The 18370-nt window shown below is 44.0% G+C and overlaps 21 non-coding genes across 21 annotated transcripts; 13 read left to right on the forward strand and 8 right to left on the reverse strand.

Moving 5' to 3' along the window:
* Positions 1–423: 423 nt before the first annotated feature.
* trnad-guc (transfer RNA aspartic acid (anticodon GUC)) lies at positions 424–495 on the reverse strand. The gene has a single exon. It is a non-coding gene; the product is annotated as a tRNA-Asp (tRNA).
* A 347-nt stretch (positions 496–842) lies between these two features.
* On the reverse strand, positions 843–914 carry trnad-guc (transfer RNA aspartic acid (anticodon GUC)). Its single transcript has one exon. It is a non-coding gene; the product is annotated as a tRNA-Asp (tRNA).
* Positions 915–1649: 735 nt separating this feature from the next.
* On the forward strand, positions 1650–1764 carry LOC141367550 (U5 spliceosomal RNA). The gene has a single exon (XR_012371902.1). It is a non-coding gene; the product is annotated as a U5 spliceosomal RNA (small nuclear RNA).
* A 1959-nt stretch (positions 1765–3723) lies between these two features.
* On the forward strand, positions 3724–3838 carry LOC141367479 (U5 spliceosomal RNA). The gene has a single exon (XR_012371830.1). It is a non-coding gene; the product is annotated as a U5 spliceosomal RNA (small nuclear RNA).
* A 914-nt stretch (positions 3839–4752) lies between these two features.
* Positions 4753–4824, reverse strand: trnad-guc (transfer RNA aspartic acid (anticodon GUC)). Its single transcript has one exon. It is a non-coding gene; the product is annotated as a tRNA-Asp (tRNA).
* A 199-nt stretch (positions 4825–5023) lies between these two features.
* Positions 5024–5095, forward strand: trnag-ucc (transfer RNA glycine (anticodon UCC)). The gene has a single exon. It is a non-coding gene; the product is annotated as a tRNA-Gly (tRNA).
* A 119-nt stretch (positions 5096–5214) lies between these two features.
* Positions 5215–5286, reverse strand: trnad-guc (transfer RNA aspartic acid (anticodon GUC)). The gene has a single exon. It is a non-coding gene; the product is annotated as a tRNA-Asp (tRNA).
* A 735-nt stretch (positions 5287–6021) lies between these two features.
* On the forward strand, positions 6022–6136 carry LOC141367480 (U5 spliceosomal RNA). The gene has a single exon (XR_012371832.1). It is a non-coding gene; the product is annotated as a U5 spliceosomal RNA (small nuclear RNA).
* Positions 6137–7321: 1185 nt separating this feature from the next.
* Positions 7322–7393, forward strand: trnag-ucc (transfer RNA glycine (anticodon UCC)). The gene has a single exon. It is a non-coding gene; the product is annotated as a tRNA-Gly (tRNA).
* A 925-nt stretch (positions 7394–8318) lies between these two features.
* LOC141367481 (U5 spliceosomal RNA) lies at positions 8319–8433 on the forward strand. The gene has a single exon (XR_012371833.1). It is a non-coding gene; the product is annotated as a U5 spliceosomal RNA (small nuclear RNA).
* A 1185-nt stretch (positions 8434–9618) lies between these two features.
* trnag-ucc (transfer RNA glycine (anticodon UCC)) lies at positions 9619–9690 on the forward strand. The gene has a single exon. It is a non-coding gene; the product is annotated as a tRNA-Gly (tRNA).
* Positions 9691–10615: 925 nt separating this feature from the next.
* Positions 10616–10730, forward strand: LOC141367482 (U5 spliceosomal RNA). The gene has a single exon (XR_012371834.1). It is a non-coding gene; the product is annotated as a U5 spliceosomal RNA (small nuclear RNA).
* Positions 10731–11644: 914 nt separating this feature from the next.
* On the reverse strand, positions 11645–11716 carry trnad-guc (transfer RNA aspartic acid (anticodon GUC)). Its single transcript has one exon. It is a non-coding gene; the product is annotated as a tRNA-Asp (tRNA).
* Positions 11717–12063: 347 nt separating this feature from the next.
* On the reverse strand, positions 12064–12135 carry trnad-guc (transfer RNA aspartic acid (anticodon GUC)). The gene has a single exon. It is a non-coding gene; the product is annotated as a tRNA-Asp (tRNA).
* A 735-nt stretch (positions 12136–12870) lies between these two features.
* On the forward strand, positions 12871–12985 carry LOC141367483 (U5 spliceosomal RNA). The gene has a single exon (XR_012371835.1). It is a non-coding gene; the product is annotated as a U5 spliceosomal RNA (small nuclear RNA).
* A 1185-nt stretch (positions 12986–14170) lies between these two features.
* Positions 14171–14242, forward strand: trnag-ucc (transfer RNA glycine (anticodon UCC)). The gene has a single exon. It is a non-coding gene; the product is annotated as a tRNA-Gly (tRNA).
* Positions 14243–15167: 925 nt separating this feature from the next.
* LOC141367485 (U5 spliceosomal RNA) lies at positions 15168–15282 on the forward strand. Its single transcript, XR_012371837.1, has one exon. It is a non-coding gene; the product is annotated as a U5 spliceosomal RNA (small nuclear RNA).
* Positions 15283–16467: 1185 nt separating this feature from the next.
* Positions 16468–16539, forward strand: trnag-ucc (transfer RNA glycine (anticodon UCC)). The gene has a single exon. It is a non-coding gene; the product is annotated as a tRNA-Gly (tRNA).
* A 932-nt stretch (positions 16540–17471) lies between these two features.
* trnad-guc (transfer RNA aspartic acid (anticodon GUC)) lies at positions 17472–17543 on the reverse strand. The gene has a single exon. It is a non-coding gene; the product is annotated as a tRNA-Asp (tRNA).
* A 199-nt stretch (positions 17544–17742) lies between these two features.
* Positions 17743–17814, forward strand: trnag-ucc (transfer RNA glycine (anticodon UCC)). The gene has a single exon. It is a non-coding gene; the product is annotated as a tRNA-Gly (tRNA).
* A 118-nt stretch (positions 17815–17932) lies between these two features.
* Positions 17933–18004, reverse strand: trnad-guc (transfer RNA aspartic acid (anticodon GUC)). Its single transcript has one exon. It is a non-coding gene; the product is annotated as a tRNA-Asp (tRNA).
* Positions 18005–18370: the final 366 nt, after the last annotated feature.

Raw genomic sequence — 18370 nt, forward strand, 5'->3', positions numbered from 1 at the left:
TGAAAAACACACAATACACTTTTAATTATGTCTTAATAAGGTTAAATAATTGTTTTAAACATGTATTAATACAAATCTTGCTATTATTTTGTAAAACAAAGTGTAAAATGTTTGGAAAGATCTGCTTTAACACTATTTTGGCCAGCAGGTGTCGCCAGCGAGTGTGGTGTTTCGAACGCTTCGAAGAACTGAATCAATTTCCGAAGCAATTGGTTCAATCGATTCGAAGCTTTGAATAGTTTCGTTTCTCCCATCACCAGTGTTCAGTGGCTTCATCACCAGTGTTCAGTGGCTTTAAACAAAGGCGACTTGTGACTCCAACATAGGGACGGCGAGAGGTGCGAAAACGGCAAACTAAGAGCAGCGCTCAGCTCGTGCCGTTAACTCTAGCATTTCAATCGGCAGTCCAGAAACAAAGCAAACCTCCCCGTCGGGGAATCGAACCCCGGTCTTCCGCGTGACAGGCGGAGATACTGTCCACTATACTAACGAGGACTTCTCTCTCTCGCTCTGGCATCACGCCGACCAACCTCCCCTTCGAAAGAGTACTCTTGGGATTCTGTGGTTATCCAGTTACAGACACCGGCGAGGCGAGGAAGGGAATCGACTGAATCCGTGATCAATTCAGTGCAGCTCTAAAACAACTGTTGGTTCAGGACATTCAAAGGTCCTGTTGAGCAACACCTTTCTGCCTGCGTTGGTGGTATAGTGGTGAGCATAGCTGCCTTCCAAGCAGTTGACCCATCGTGAGAACGAGAGCAACGCAGCGCACTTCTTCAGACGATTTTGATGCGTAAAGGTGGCTCGTGCAAGTTGTTTGAGAAGTCAAACGAAAAGGAGATCTCCCCGTCGGGGAATCGAACCCCGGTCTTCCGCGTGACAGGCGGAGATACTGTCCACTATACTAACGAGGATCTTACGCCCAGGCTTAGTCGTCGAGCCGAATCCTCAATCCAGAACGCAGCATATAACACACGCTCCCCATTTGTGAGGACAGCCTTCCTGTTTATTCCCCCCGTCTTTTTGTTTATTTTGTCTGCTTGTTTATAATTTAAAAAGTTTCTTTACCTCCTTTTTTAAAAACATTCCCTTCTACTGCCCCAGCCAACTACCTTCCTTACCCCAAAATCAGTAAACCTCTTAGATTGGTACTTTAAAAGGACAACCCTACCCCATTCTGAACCTCAATCCATCCCCTTGCTTTTTTACTATTTACCCGAAATAAATTAACCATAAACTACACCCTGCCCTAACACCAGCTATCATAACCCCAAAAAGAATTTTTGAAGTGAAAATGATCTATTAAGCTGAAGGTCTTAGACCTTGTTCTTCTGTTGGGGCCCTTTCTTTTTCCTTTTTTTCCCCTAGAGGCTATGGAAATTAATGAGATGGAGATTGGAGATAACCTGTGCCGGTGCATCCTCTGTGTAATGTGCACAGAGTTTCATTCCCCAAAACCTCTCAGCAAAAGATCACACTGTGACATGTTAGTAGCCTGTGCCTGTGTCTTTATTTTGCGCAGGAAGGTATTTCTACCTCTTTTGCTCCTCCGAGGTGGAAGGGTCTGGGTGGATCCTGAACCAGAAATTACCCTTTTTGAACATTATGGTGTGGCACAGGGAGCACACTGGGTCGAGGTTTGTTGGACATAACTCAAGTTTTCCTTCAACTACGTATAAATCTTTCGCCTTTTACTAAAGATTTCCGTGGAGGAGGACGTTGTGAGTTTATTGTATTTTTGGGTGCTCTGCTCACAGCACAGCTGCGTAGCTTTGGTCAATTGCAGAAAATCTTTCGTTATGGTCGAGTTTGTCGCAAGGTGTTCAGTAACGATGGTCGCTTCCGAAGCACTGCTTTATGAGGCTTCGAAACTTTTCAAAACCCTAGTTTCGAATCGATTTGCTCGGAGCTTGTTTCAAACTGGCCAAGTCACGTGATTTTAGCAAACGAGGCTTCATTACGTCATAACTGCACGTGATTTTAGCAAACGACGCTTCGTTACGTCATAACTGTTTTGAAACCTTTCGAAAATCCGATGGTTCACCACTAGGGGGAGTTGGTCACAAATGACCAGTGTCTAATATGGTCAGGTAAACTCGGGTCAGTTTTATTACGCAAGTTCATAAAACATGCATCCTTCTGGCTAATAACACTACCATTTTGTTTACTTTTTGTTTATAGACAGATTTAATGACAAAAATGTGCATTATTAAAAGGGGAGAGGGTTTTAATGATTTGTTTGGCCTAAATACAACTGAAAAACACACAATACACTTTTAATTATGTCTTAATAAGGTTAAATAATTGTTTTAAACATGTATTAATACAAATCTTGCTATTATTTTGTAAAACAAAGTGTAAAATGTTTGGAAAGATCTGCTTTAACACTATTTTGGCCAGCAGGTGTCGCCAGCGAGTGTGGTGTTTCGAACGCTTCGAAGAACTGAATCAATTTCCGAAGCAATTGGTTCAATCGATTCGAAGCTTCGAATAGTTTCGTTTCTCCCATCACCAGTGTTCAGTGGCTTCATCACCAGTGTTCAGTGGCTTTAAACAAAGGCGACTTGTGACTCCAACATAGGGACGGCGAGAGGTGCGAAAACGGCAAACTAAGAGCAGCGCTCAGCTCGTGCCGTTAACTCTTGCATTTCAATCGGCAGTCCAGAAACAAAGCAAACCTCCCCGTCGGGGAATCGAACCCCGGTCTTCCACGACAGGCGGAGATACTGTCCACTATACTAACGAGGACTTCTCGCTCTGGCATCACGCCGACCAACCTCCCCTTCGAAAGAGTACTCTTGGGATTCTGTTGTTATCCAGTTACAGACACCGGCGAGGCGAGGAAGGGAATCGACTGAATCCGTGATCAATTCAGTGCAGCTCTAAAACAACTGTTGGTTCAGGACATTCAAAGGTCCTGTTGAGCAACACCTTTCTTCCGGTCTTCCGCGTGACAGGCGGAGATACTGTCCACTATACTAACGAGGATCTTACGCCCAGGCTTAGTCGTCGAGCCGAATCCTCAATCCAGAACGCAGCATATAACACACGCTCCCCATTTGTGAGGACAGCCTTCCTGTTTATTCCCCCCGTCTTTTTGTTTATTTTGTCTGCTTGTTTATAATTTAAAAAGTTTCTTTACCTCCTTTTTTAAAAACATTCCCTTCTACTGCCCCAGCCAACTACCTTCCTTACCCCAAAATCAGTAAACCTCTTAGATTGGTACTTTAAAAGGACAACCCTACCCCATTCTGAACCTCAATCCATCCCCTTGCTTTTTTACTATTTACCCGAAATAAATTAACCATAAACTACACCCTGCCCTAACACCAGCTATCATAACCCCAAAAAGAATTTTTGAAGTGAAAATGATCTATTAAGCTGAAGGTCTTAGACCTTGTTCTTCTGTTGGGGCCCTTTCTTTTTCCTTTTTTTCCCCTAGAGGCTATGGAAATTAATGAGATGGAGATTGGAGATAACCTGTGCCGGTGCATCCTCTGTGTAATGTGCACAGAGTTTCATTCCCCAAAACCTCTCAGCAAAAGATCACACTGTGACATGTTAGTAGCCTGTGCCTGTGTCTTTATTTTGCGCAGGAAGGTATTTCTACCTCTTTTGCTCCTCCGAGGTGGAAGGGTCTGGGTGGATCCTGAACCAGAAATTACCCTTTTTGAACATTATGGTGTGGCACAGGGAGCACACTGGGTCGAGGTTTGTTGGACATAACTCAAGTTTTCCTTCAACTACGTATAAATCTTTCGCCTTTTACTAAAGATTTCCGTGGAGGAGGACGTTGTGAGTTTATTGTATTTTTGGGTGCTCTGCTCACAGCAGAGCTGCGTAGCTTTGGTCAATTGCAGAAAATCTTTCGTTATGGTCGGGTTTGTCGCGAGGTGTTCAGTAACGATGGTCGCTTCCGAACCACTGCTTTATGAGGCTTCGAAACTTTTCAAAACCCTAGTTTCGAATCGATTTGCTCGGAGCTTGTTTCAAACTGGCCAAGTCACGTGATTTTAGCAAACGAGGCTTCATTACGTCATAACTGCACGTGATTTTAGCAAACGACGCTTCGTTACGTCATAACTGTTTTGAAACCTTTCGAAAATCCGATGGTTCACCACTAGGGGGAGTTGGTCACAAATGACCAGTGTCTAATATGGTCAGGTAAACTCGGGTCAGTTTTATTACGCAAGTTCATAAAACATGCATCCTTCTGGCTAATAACACTACCATTTTGTTTACTTTTTGTTTATAGACAGATTTAATGACAAAAATGTGCATTATTAAAAGGGGAGAGGGTTTTAATGATTTGTTTGGCCTAAATACAACTGAAAAACACACAATACACTTTTAATTATGTCTTAATAAGGTTAAATAATTGTTTTAAACATGTATTAATACAAATCTTGCTATTATTTTGTAAAACAAAGTGTAAAATGTTTGGAAAGATCTGCTTTAACACTATTTTGGCCAGCAGGTGTCGCCAGCGAGTGTGGTGTTTCGAACGCTTCGAAGAACTGAATCAATTTCCGAAGCAATTGGTTCAATCGATTCGAAGCTTTGAATAGTTTCGTTTCTCCCATCACCAGTGTTCAGTGGCTTCATCACCAGTGTTCAGTGGCTTTAAACAAAGGCGACTTGTGACTCCAACATAGGGACGGCGAGAGGTGCGAAAACGGCAAACTAAGAGCAGCGCTCAGCTCGTGCCGTTAACTCTAGCATTTCAATCGGCAGTCCAGAAACAAAGCAAACCTCCCCGTCGGGGAATCGAACCCCGGTCTTCCGCGTGACAGGCGGAGATACTGTCCACTATACTAACGAGGACTTCTCTCTCTCACTCTGGCATCACGCCGACCAACCTCCCCTTCGAAAGAGTACTCTTGGGATTCTGTGGTTATCCAGTTACAGACACCGGCGAGGCGAGGAAGGGAATCGACTGAATCCGTGATCAATTCAGTGCAGCTCTAAAACAACTGTTGGTTCAGGACATTCAAAGGTCCTGTTGAGCAACACCTTTCTGCCTGCGTTGGTGGTATAGTGGTGAGCATAGCTGCCTTCCAAGCAGTTGACCCGGGTTCGATTCCCGGCCAACGCATCGCTTTTTTGCTCGACCCCATCGTGAGAACGAGAGCAACGCAGCGCACTTCTTCAGACGATTTTGATGCGTAAAGGTGGCTCGTGCAAGTTGTTTGAGAAGTCAAACGAAAAGGAGATCTCCCCGTCGGGGAATCGAACCCCGGTCTTCCGCGTGACAGGCGGAGATACTGTCCACTATACTAACGAGGATCTTACGCCCAGGCTTAGTCGTCGAGCCGAATCCTCAATCCAGAACGCAGCATATAACACACGCTCCCCATTTGTGAGGACAGCCTTCCTGTTTATTCCCCCCGTCTTTTTGTTTATTTTGTCTGCTTGTTTATAATTTAAAAAGTTTCTTTACCTCCTTTTTTAAAAACATTCCCTTCTACTGCCCCAGCCAACTACCTTCCTTACCCCAAAATCAGTAAACCTCTTAGATTGGTACTTTAAAAGGACAACCCTACCCCATTCTGAACCTCAATCCATCCCCTTGCTTTTTTACTATTTACCCGAAATAAATTAACCATAAACTACACCCTGCCCTAACACCAGCTATCATAACCCCAAAAAGAATTTTTGAAGTGAAAATGATCTATTAAGCTGAAGGTCTTAGACCTTGTTCTTCTGTTGGGGCCCTTTCTTTTTCCTTTTTTTCCCCTAGAGGCTATGGAAATTAATGAGATGGAGATTGGAGATAACCTGTGCCGGTGCATCCTCTGTGTAATGTGCACAGAGTTTCATTCCCCAAAACCTCTCAGCAAAAGATCACACTGTGACATGTTAGTAGCCTGTGCCTGTGTCTTTATTTTGCGCAGGAAGGTATTTCTACCTCTTTTGCTCCTCCGAGGTGGAAGGGTCTGGGTGGATCCTGAACCAGAAATTACCCTTTTTGAACATTATGGTGTGGCACAGGGAGCACACTGGGTCGAGGTTTGTTGGACATAACTCAAGTTTTCCTTCAACTACGTATAAATCTTTCGCCTTTTACTAAAGATTTCCGTGGAGGAGGACGTTGTGAGTTTATTGTATTTTTGGGTGCTCTGCTCACAGCAGAGCTGCGTAGCTTTGGTCAATTGCAGAAAATCTTTCGTTATGGTCGGGTTTGTCGCGAGGTGTTCAGTAACGATGGTCGCTTCCGAAGCACTGCTTTATGAGGCTTCGAAACTTTTCAAAACCCTAGTTTCGAATCGATTTGCTCGGAGCTTGTTTCAAACTGGCCAAGTCACGTGATTTTAGCAAACGAGGCTTCATTACGTCATAACTGCACGTGATTTTAGCAAACGACGCTTCGTTACGTCATAACTGTTTTGAAACCTTTCGAAAATCCGATGGTTCACCACTAGGGGGAGTTGGTCACAAATGACCAGTGTCTAATATGGTCAGGTAAACTCGGGTCAGTTTTATTACGCAAGTTCATAAAACATGCATCCTTCTGGCTAATAACACTACCATTTTGTTTACTTTTTGTTTATAGACAGATTTAATGACAAAAATGTGCATTATTAAAAGGGGAGAGGGTTTTAATGATTTGTTTGGCCTAAATACAACTGAAAAACACACAATACACTTTTAATTATGTCTTAATAAGGTTAAATAATTGTTTTAAACATGTATTAATAAAAATCTTGCTATTATTTTGTAAAACAAAGTGTAAAATGTTTGGAAAGATCTGCTTTAACACTATTTTGGCCAGCAGGTGTCGCCAGCGAGTGTGGTGTTTCGAACGCTTCGAAGAACTGAATCAATTTCCGAAGCAATTGGTTCAATCGATTCGAAGCTTCGAATAGTTTCGTTTCTCCCATCACCAGTGTTCAGTGGCTTCATCACCAGTGTTCAGTGGCTTTAAACAAAGGCGACTTGTGACTCCAACATAGGGACGGCGAGAGGTGCGAAAACGGCAAACTAAGAGCAGCGCTCAGCTCGTGCCGTTAAGTTTTGCATTTCAATCGGCAGTCCAGAAACAAAGCAAACCTCCCCGTCGGGGAATCGAACCCCGGTCTTCCGTGTGACAGGCGGAGATACTGTCCACTATACTAATGAGGACTTCTCTCTCTCGCTCTGGCATCACGCCGACCAACCTCCCCTTCGAAAGAGTACTCTTGGGATTCTGTGGTTATCCAGTTACAGACACCGGCGAGGCGAGGAAGGGAATCGACTGAATCCGTGATCAATTCAGTGCAGCTCTAAAACAACTGTTGGTTCAGGACATTCAAAGGTCCTGTTGAGCAACACCTTTCTGCCTGCGTTGGTGGTATAGTGGTGAGCATAGCTGCCTTCCAAGCAGTTGCCCCGGGTTCGATTCCCGGCCAACGCATTGCTTTTTGCTCGACCCCATCGTGAGAACGAGAGCAACGCAGCGCACTTCTTCAGACGATTTTGATGCGTAAAGGTGGCTCGTGCAAGTTGTTTGAGAAGTCAAACGAAAAGGAGATCTCCCCGTCGGGGAATCAAACCCCGGTCTTCCGCGTGACAGGCGGAGATACTGTCCACTATACTAACGAGGATCTTACGCCCAGGCTTAGTCGTCGAGCCGAATCCTCAATCCAGAACGCAGCATATAACACACGCTCCCCATTTGTGAGGACAGCCTTCCTGTTTATTCCCCCCGTCTTTTTGTTTATTTTGTCTGCTTGTTTATAATTTAAAAAGTTTCTTTACCTCCTTTTTTAAAAACATTCCCTTCTACTGCCCCAGCCAACTACCTTCCTTACCCCAAAATCAGTAAACCTCTTAGATTGGTACTTTAAAAGGACAACCCTACCCCATTCTGAACCTCAATCCATCCCCTTGCTTTTTTACTATTTACCCGAAATAAATTAACCATAAACTACACCCTGCCCTAACACCAGCTATCATAACCCCAAAAAGAATTTTTGAAGTGAAAATGATCTATTAAGCTGAAGGTCTTAGACCTTGTTCTTCTGTTGGGGCCCTTTCTTTTTCCTTTTTTTCCCCTAGAGGCTATGGAAATTAATGAGATGGAGATTGGAGATAACCTGTGCCGGTGCATCCTCTGTGTAATGTGCACAGAGTTTCATTCCCCAAAACCTCTCAGCAAAAGATCACACTGTGACATGTTAGTAGCCTGTGCCTGTGTCTTTATTTTGCGCAGGAAGGTATTTCTACCTCTTTTGCTCCTCCGAGGTGGAAGGGTCTGGGTGGATCCTGAACCAGAAATTACCCTTTTTGAACATTATGGTGTGGCACAGGGAGCACACTGGGTCGAGGTTTGTTGGACATAACTCAAGTTTTCCTTCAACTACGTATAAATCTTTCGCCTTTTACTAAAGATTTCCGTGGAGGAGGACGTTGTGAGTTTATTGTATTTTTGGGTGCTCTGCTCACAGCAGAGCTGCGTAGCTTTGGTCAATTGCAGAAAATCTTTCGTTATGGTCGGGTTTGTCGCGAGGTGTTCAGTAACGATGGTCGCTTCCGAAGCACTGCTTTATGAGGCTTCGAAACTTTTCAAAACCCTAGTTTCGAATCGATTTGCTCGGAGCTTGTTTCAAACTGGCCAAGTCACGTGATTTTAGCAAACGAGGCTTCATTACGTCATAACTGCACGTGATTTTAGCAAACGACGCTTCGTTACGTCATAACTGTTTTGAAACCTTTCGAAAATCCGATGGTTCACCACTAGGGGGAGTTGGTCACAAATGACCAGTGTCTAATATGGTCAGGTAAACTCGGGTCAGTTTTATTACGCAAGTTCATAAAACATGCATCCTTCTGGCTAATAACACTACCATTTTGTTTACTTTTTGTTTATAGACAGATTTAATGACAAAAATGTGCATTATTAAAAGGGGAGAGGGTTTTAATGATTTGTTTGGCCTAAATACAACTGAAAAACACACAATACACTTTTAATTATGTCTTAATAAGGTTAAATAATTGTTTTAAACATGTATTAATAAAAATCTTGCTATTATTTTGTAAAACAAAGTGTAAAATGTTTGGAAAGATCTGCTTTAACACTATTTTGGCCAGCAGGTGTCGCCAGCGAGTGTGGTGTTTCGAACGCTTCGAAGAACTGAATCAATTTCCGAAGCAATTGGTTCAATCGATTCGAAGCTTCGAATAGTTTCGTTTCTCCCATCACCAGTGTTCAGTGGCTTCATCACCAGTGTTCAGTGGCTTTAAACAAAGGCGACTTGTGACTCCAACATAGGGACGGCGAGAGGTGCGAAAACGGCAAACTAAGAGCAGCGCTCAGCTCGTGCCGTTAAGTTTTGCATTTCAATCGGCAGTCCAGAAACAAAGCAAACCTCCCCGTCGGGGAATCGAACCCCGGTCTTCCGTGTGACAGGCGGAGATACTGTCCACTATACTAATGAGGACTTCTCTCTCTCGCTCTGGCATCACGCCGACCAACCTCCCCTTCGAAAGAGTACTCTTGGGATTCTGTGGTTATCCAGTTACAGACACCGGCGAGGCGAGGAAGGGAATCGACTGAATCCGTGATCAATTCAGTGCAGCTCTAAAACAACTGTTGGTTCAGGACATTCAAAGGTCCTGTTGAGCAACACCTTTCTGCCTGCGTTGGTGGTATAGTGGTGAGCATAGCTGCCTTCCAAGCAGTTGCCCCGGGTTCGATTCCCGGCCAACGCATTGCTTTTTGCTCGACCCCATCGTGAGAACGAGAGCAACGCAGCGCACTTCTTCAGACGATTTTGATGCGTAAAGGTGGCTCGTGCAAGTTGTTTGAGAAGTCAAACGAAAAGGAGATCTCCCCGTCGGGGAATCAAACCCCGGTCTTCCGCGTGACAGGCGGAGATACTGTCCACTATACTAACGAGGATCTTACGCCCAGGCTTAGTCGTCGAGCCGAATCCTCAATCCAGAACGCAGCATATAACACACGCTCCCCATTTGTGAGGACAGCCTTCCTGTTTATTCCCCCCGTCTTTTTGTTTATTTTGTCTGCTTGTTTATAATTTAAAAAGTTTCTTTACCTCCTTTTTTAAAAACATTCCCTTCTACTGCCCCAGCCAACTACCTTCCTTACCCCAAAATCAGTAAACCTCTTAGATTGGTACTTTAAAAGGACAACCCTACCCCATTCTGAACCTCAATCCATCCCCTTGCTTTTTTACTATTTACCCGAAATAAATTAACCATAAACTACACCCTGCCCTAACACCAGCTATCATAACCCCAAAAAGAATTTTTGAAGTGAAAATGATCTATTAAGCTGAAGGTCTTAGACCTTGTTCTTCTGTTGGGGCCCTTTCTTTTTCCTTTTTTTCCCCTAGAGGCTATGGAAATTAATGAGATGGAGATTGGAGATAACCTGTGCCGGTGCATCCTCTGTGTAATGTGCACAGAGTTTCATTCCCCAAAACCTCTCAGCAAAAGATCACACTGTGACATGTTAGTAGCCTGTGCCTGTGTCTTTATTTTGCGCAGGAAGGTATTTCTACCTCTTTTGCTCCTCCGAGGTGGAAGGGTCTGGGTGGATCCTGAACCAGAAATTACCCTTTTTGAACATTATGGTGTGGCACAGGGAGCACACTGGGTCGAGGTTTGTTGGACATAACTCAAGTTTTCCTTCAACTACGTATAAATCTTTCGCCTTTTACTAAAGATTTCCGTGGAGGAGGACGTTGTGAGTTTATTGTATTTTTGGGTGCTCTGCTCACAGCAGAGCTGCGTAGCTTTGGTCAATTGCAGAAAATCTTTCGTTATGGTCGGGTTTGTCGCGAGGTGTTCAGTAACGATGGTCGCTTCCGAACCACTGCTTTATGAGGCTTCGAAACTTTTCAAAACCCTAGTTTCGAATCGATTTGCTCGGAGCTTGTTTCAAACTGGCCAAGTCACGTGATTTTAGCAAACGAGGCTTCATTACGTCATAACTGCACGTGATTTTAGCAAACGACGCTTCGTTACGTCATAACTGTTTTGAAACCTTTCGAAAATCCGATGGTTCACCACTAGGGGGAGTTGGTCACAAATGACCAGTGTCTAATATGGTCAGGTAAACTCGGGTCAGTTTTATTACGCAAGTTCATAAAACATGCATCCTTCTGGCTAATAACACTACCATTTTGTTTACTTTTTGTTTATAGACAGATTTAATGACAAAAATGTGCATTATTAAAAGGGGAGAGGGTTTTAATGATTTGTTTGGCCTAAATACAACTGAAAAACACACAATACACTTTTAATTATGTCTTAATAAGGTTAAATAATTGTTTTAAACATGTATTAATACAAATCTTGCTATTATTTTGTAAAACAAAGTGTAAAATGTTTGGAAAGATCTGCTTTAACACTATTTTGGCCAGCAGGTGTCGCCAGCGAGTGTGGTGTTTCGAACGCTTCGAAGAACTGAATCAATTTCCGAAGCAATTGGTTCAATCGATTCGAAGCTTTGAATAGTTTCGTTTCTCCCATCACCAGTGTTCAGTGGCTTCATCACCAGTGTTCAGTGGCTTTAAACAAAGGCGACTTGTGACTCCAACATAGGGACGGCGAGAGGTGCGAAAACGGCAAACTAAGAGCAGCGCTCAGCTCGTGCCGTTAACTCTAGCATTTCAATCGGCAGTCCAGAAACAAAGCAAACCTCCCCGTCGGGGAATCGAACCCCGGTCTTCCGCGTGACAGGCGGAGATACTGTCCACTATACTAACGAGGACTTCTCTCTCTCACTCTGGCATCACGCCGACCAACCTCCCCTTCGAAAGAGTACTCTTGGGATTCTGTGGTTATCCAGTTACAGACACCGGCGAGGCGAGGAAGGGAATCGACTGAATCCGTGATCAATTCAGTGCAGCTCTAAAACAACTGTTGGTTCAGGACATTCAAAGGTCCTGTTGAGCAACACCTTTCTGCCTGCGTTGGTGGTATAGTGGTGAGCATAGCTGCCTTCCAAGCAGTTGACCCATCGTGAGAACGAGAGCAACGCAGCGCACTTCTTCAGACGATTTTGATGCGTAAAGGTGGCTCGTGCAAGTTGTTTGAGAAGTCAAACGAAAAGGAGATCTCCCCGTCGGGGAATCGAACCCCGGTCTTCCGCGTGACAGGCGGAGATACTGTCCACTATACTAACGAGGATCTTACGCCCAGGCTTAGTCGTCGAGCCGAATCCTCAATCCAGAACGCAGCATATAACACACGCTCCCCATTTGTGAGGACAGCCTTCCTGTTTATTCCCCCCGTCTTTTTGTTTATTTTGTCTGCTTGTTTATAATTTAAAAAGTTTCTTTACCTCCTTTTTTAAAAACATTCCCTTCTACTGCCCCAGCCAACTACCTTCCTTACCCCAAAATCAGTAAACCTCTTAGATTGGTACTTTAAAAGGACAACCCTACCCCATTCTGAACCTCAATCCATCCCCTTGCTTTTTTACTATTTACCCGAAATAAATTAACCATAAACTACACCCTGCCCTAACACCAGCTATCATAACCCCAAAAAGAATTTTTGAAGTGAAAATGATCTATTAAGCTGAAGGTCTTAGACCTTGTTCTTCTGTTGGGGCCCTTTCTTTTTCCTTTTTTTCCCCTAGAGGCTATGGAAATTAATGAGATGGAGATTGGAGATAACCTGTGCCGGTTCATCCTCTGTGTAATGTGCACAGAGTTTCATTCCCCAAAACGTCTCAGCAAAAGATCACACTGTGACATGTTAGTAGCCTGTGCCTGTGTCTTTATTTTGCGCAGGAAGGTATTTCTACCTCTTTTGCTCCTCCGAGGTTGAAGGGTCTGGGTGGATCCTGAACCAGAAATTACCCTTTTTGAACATTATGGTGTGGCACAGGGAGCACACTGGGTCGAGGTTTGTTGGACATAACTCAAGTTTTCCTTCAACTACGTATAAATCTTTCGCCTTTTACTAAAGATTTCCGTGGAGGAGGACGTTGTGAGTTTATTGTATTTTTGGGTGCTCTGCTCACAGCAGAGCTGCGTAGCTTTGGTCAATTGCAGAAAATCTTTCGTTATGGTCGGGTTTGTCGCGAGGTGTTCAGTAACGATGGTCGCTTCCGAAGCACTGCTTTATGAGGCTTCGAAACTTTTCAAAACCCTAGTTTCGAATCGATTTGCTCGGAGCTTGTTTCAAACTGGCCAAGTCACGTGATTTTAGCAAACGAGGCTTCATTACGTCATAACTGCACGTGATTTTAGCAAACAACGCTTCGTTACGTCATAACTGTTTTGAAACCTTTCGAAAATCCGATGGTTCACCACTAGGGGGAGTTGGTCACAAATGACCAGTGTCTAATATGGTCAGGTAAACTCGGGTCAGTTTTATTACGCAAGTTCATAAAACATGCATCCTTCTGGCTAATAACACTACCATTTTGTTTACTTTTTGTTTATAGACAGATTTAATGACAAAAATGTGCATTATTAAAAGGGGAGAGGGTTTTAATGATTTGTTTGGCCTAAATACAACTGAAAAACACACAATACACTTTTAATTATGTCTTAATAAGGTTAAATAATTGTTTTAAACATGTATTAATACAAATCTTGCTATTATTTTGTAAAACAAAGTGTAAAATGTTTGGAAAGATCTGCTTTAACACTATTTTGGCCAGCAGGTGTCGCCAGCGAGTGTGGTGTTTCGAACGCTTCGAAGAACTGAATCAATTTCCGAAGCAATTGGTTCAATCGATTCGAAGCTTCGAATAGTTTCGTTTCTCCCATCACCAGTGTTCAGTGGCTTCATCACCAGTGTTCAGTGGCTTTAAACAAAGGCGACTTGTGACTCCAACATAGGGACGGCGAGAGGTGCGAAAACGGCAAACTAAGAGCAGCGCTCAGCTCGTGCCGTTAAGTCTTGCATTTCAATCGGCAGTCCAGAAACAAAGCAAACCTCCCCGTCGGGGAATCGAACCCCGGTCTTCCGTGTGACAGGCGGAGATACTGTCCACTATACTAACGAGGACTTCTCTCTCTCGCTCTGGCATCACGCCGACCAACCTCCCCTTCGAAAGAGTACTCTTGGGATTCTGTGGTTATCCAGTTACAGACACCGGCGAGGCGAGGAAGGGAATCGACTGAATCCGTGATCAATTCAGTGCAGCTCTAAAACAACTGTTGGTTCAGGACATTCAAAGGTCCTGTTGAGCAACACCTTTCTGCCTGCGTTGGTGGTATAGTGGTGAGCATAGCTGCCTTCCAAGCAGTTGACCCGGGTTCGATTCCCGGCCAACGCATTGCTTTTTGCTCGACCCCATCGTGAGAACGAGAGCAACGCAGCGCACTTCTTCAGACGATTTTGATGCGTAAAGGTGGCTCGTGCAAGTTGTTTGAGAAGTCAAACGAAAAGGAGATCTCCCCGTCGGGGAATCGAACCCCGGTCTTCCGCGTGACAGGCGGAGATACTGTCCACTATACTAACTAGGATCTTACGCCCAGGCTTAGTCGTCGAGCCGAATCCTCAATCCAGAACACAGCATATAACACACGCTCCCCATTTGTGAGGACAGCCTTCCTGTTTATTCCCCCCGTCTTTTTGTTTATTTTGTCTGCTTGTTTATAATTTAAAAAGTTTCTTTACCTCCTTTTTTAAAAACATTCCCTTCTACTGCCCCAGCCAACTACCTTCCTTACCCCAAAATCAGTAAACCTCTTAGATTGGTACTTTAAAAGGACAACCCTACCCCATTCTGAACCTCAATCCATCCCCTTGCTTTTTTACTATTTACCCGAAATAAATTAACCATAAACTACACCCTGCCCTAACACCAGCTATCATAACCCCAAAAAGAATTTTTGAAGTGAAAATGATCTATTAAGCTGAAGGTCTTAGACCTTGTTCTTCTGTTGGGGCCCTTTCTTTTTCCTTTTTTTCCCCTAGAGGCTATGGAAATTAATGAGATGGAGATTGGAGATAACCTGTGCCGGTGCATCCTCTGTGTAATGTGCACAGAGTTTCATTCCCCAAAACCTCTCAGCAAAAGATCACACTGTGACATGTTAGTAGCCTGTGCCTGTGTCTTTATTTTGCGCAGGAAGGTATTTCTACCTCTTTTGCTCCTCCGAGGTGGAAGGGTCTGGGTGGATCCTGAACCAGAAATTACCCTTTTTGAACATTATGGTGTGGCACAGGGAGCACACTGGGTCGAGGTTTGTTGGACATAACTCAAGTTTTCCTTCAACTACGTATAAATCTTTCGCCTTTTACTAAAGATTTCCGTGGAGGAGGACGTTGTGAGTTTATTGTATTTTTGGGTGCTCTGCTCACAGCAGAGCTGCGTAGCTTTGGTCAATTGCAGAAAATCTTTCGTTATGGTCGGGTTTGTCGCGAGGTGTTCAGTAACGATGGTCGCTTCCGAAGCACTGCTTTATGAGGCTTCGAAACTTTTCAAAACCCTAGTTTCGAATCGATTTGCTCGGAGCTTGTTTCAAACTGGCCAAGTCACGTGATTTTAGCAAACGAGGCTTCATTACGTCATAACTGCACGTGATTTTAGCAAACGACGCTTCGTTACATCATAACTGTTTTGAAACCTTTCGAAAATCCGATGGTTCACCACTAGGGGGAGTTGGTCACAAATGACCAGTGTCTAATATGGTCAGGTAAACTCGGGTCAGTTTTATTACGCAAGTTCATAAAACATGCATCCTTCTGGCTAATAACACTACCATTTTGTTTACTTTTTGTTTATAGACAGATTTAATGACAAAAATGTGCATTATTAAAAGGGGAGAGGGTTTTAATGATTTGTTTGGCCTAAATACAACTGAAAAACACACAATACACTTTTAATTATGTCTTAATAAGGTTAAATAATTGTTTTAAACATGTATTAATACAAATCTTGCTATTATTTTGTAAAACAAAGTGTAAAATGTTTGGAAAGATCTGCTTTAACACTATTTTGGCCAGCAGGTGTCGCCAGCGAGTGTGGTGTTTCGAACGCTTCGAAGAACTGAATCAATTTCCGAAGCAATTGGTTCAATCGATTCGAAGCTTCGAATAGTTTCGTTTCTCCCATCACCAGTGTTCAGTGGCTTCATCACCAGTGTTCAGTGGCTTTAAACAAAGGCGACTTGTGACTCCAACATAGGGACGGCGAGAGGTGCGAAAACGGCAAACTAAGAGCAGCGCTCAGCTCGTGCCGTTAACTCTTGCATTTCAATCGGCAGTCCAGAAACAAAGCAAACCTCCCCGTCGGGGAATCGAACCCCGGTCTTCCGCGTGACAGGCGGAGATACTGTCCACTTTACTAACGAGGACTTCTCTCTCTCGCTCTGGCATCACGCCGACCAACCTCCCCTTCGAAAGAGTACTCTTGGGATTCTGTGGTTATCCAGTTACAGACACCGGCGAGGCGAGGAAGGGAATCGACTGAATCCGTGATCAATTCAGTGCAGCTCTAAAACAACTGTTGGTTCAGGACATTCAAAGGTCCTGTTGAGCAACACCTTTCTGCCTGCGTTGGTGGTATAGTGGTGAGCATAGCTGCCTTCCAAGCAGTTGACCCGGGTTCGATTCCCGGCCAACGCATTGCTTTTTGCTCGACCCCATCGTGAGAACGAGAGCAACGCAGCGCACTTCTTCAGACGATTTTTGTCGCGAGGTGTTCAGTAACGATGGTCGCTTCCGAAGCACTGCTTTATGAGGCTTCGAAACTTTTCAAAACCCTAGTTTCGAATCGATTTGCTCGGAGCTTGTTTCAAACTGGCCAAGTCACGTGATTTTAGCAAACGAGGCTTCATTACGTCATAACTGCACGTGATTTTAGCAAACGACGCTTCGTTACGTCATAACTGTTTTGAAACCTTTCGAAAATCCGATGGTTCACCACTAGGGGGAGTTGGTCACAAATGACCAGTGTCTAATATGGTCAGGTAAACTCGGGTCAGTTTTATCACGCAAGTTCATAAAACATGCATCCTTCTGGCTAATAACACTACCATTTTGTTTACTTTTTGTTTATAGACAGATTTAATGACAAAAATGTGCATTATTAAAAGGGGAGAGGGTTTTAATGATTTGTTTGGCCTAAATACAACTGAAAAACACACAATACACTTTTAATTATGTCTTAATAAGGTTAAATAATTGTTTTAAACATGTATTAATACAAATCTTGCTATTATTTTGTAAAACAAAGTGTAAAATGTTTGGAAAGATCTGCTTTAACACTATTTTGGCCAGCAGGTGTCGCCAGCGAGTGTGGTGTTTCGAACGCTTCGAAGAACTGAATCAATTTCCGAAGCAATTGGTTCAATCGATTCGAAGCTTTGAATAGTTTCGTTTCTCCCATCACCAGTGTTCAGTGGCTTCATCACCAGTGTTCAGTGGCTTTAAACAAAGGCGACTTGTGACTCCAACATAGGGACGGCGAGAGGTGCGAAAACGGCAAACTAAGAGCAGCGCTCAGCTCGTGCCGTTAACTCTTGCATTTCAATCGGCAGTCCAGAAACAAAGCAAACCTCCCCGTCGGGGAATCGAACCCCGGTCTTCCGCGTGACAGGCGGAGATACTGTCCACTATACTAACGAGGACTTCTCTCTCTCGCTCTGGCATCACGCCGACCAACCTCCCCTTCGAAAGAGTACTCTTGGGATTCTGTGGTTATCCAGTTACAGACACCGGCGAGGCGAGGAAGGGAATCGACTGAATCCGTGATCAATTCAGTGCAGCTCTAAAACAACTGTTGGTTCAGGACATTCAAAGGTCCTGTTGAGCAACACCTTTCTGCCTGCGTTGGTGGTATAGTGGTGAGCATAGCTGCCTTCCAAGCAGTTGACCCGGGTTCGATTCCCGGCCAACGCATTGCTTTTTGCTCGACCCCATCGTGAGAACGAGAGCAACGCAGCGCACTTCTTCAGACGATTTTGATGCGTAAAGGTGGCTCGTGCAAGTTGTTTGAGAAGTCAAACGAAAAGGAGATCTCCCCGTCGGGGAATCGAACCCCGGTCTTCCGCGTGACAGGCGGAGATACTGTCCACTATACTAACGAGGATCTTACGCCCAGGCTTAGTCGTCGAGCCGAATCCTCAATCCAGAACGCAGCATATAACACACGCTCCCCATTTGTGAGGACAGCCTTCCTGTTTATTCCCCCCGTCTTTTTGTTTATTTTGTCTGCTTGTTTATAATTTAAAAAGTTTCTTTACCTCCTTTTTTAAAAACATTCCCTTCTACTGCCCCAGCCAACTACCTTCCTTACCCCAAAATCAGTAAACCTCTTAGATTGGTACTTTAAAAGGACAACCCTACCCCATTCTGAACCTCAATCCATCCCCTTGCTTTTTTACTATTTACCCGAAATAAATTAACCATAAACTACACCCTGCCCTAACACCAGCTATCATAACCCCAAAAAGAA

Source organism: Misgurnus anguillicaudatus, chromosome 10 (genome assembly GCF_027580225.2).
Source record: "Misgurnus anguillicaudatus chromosome 10, ASM2758022v2, whole genome shotgun sequence".
Taxonomy (NCBI): Eukaryota; Metazoa; Chordata; class Actinopteri; order Cypriniformes; family Cobitidae; genus Misgurnus; species Misgurnus anguillicaudatus.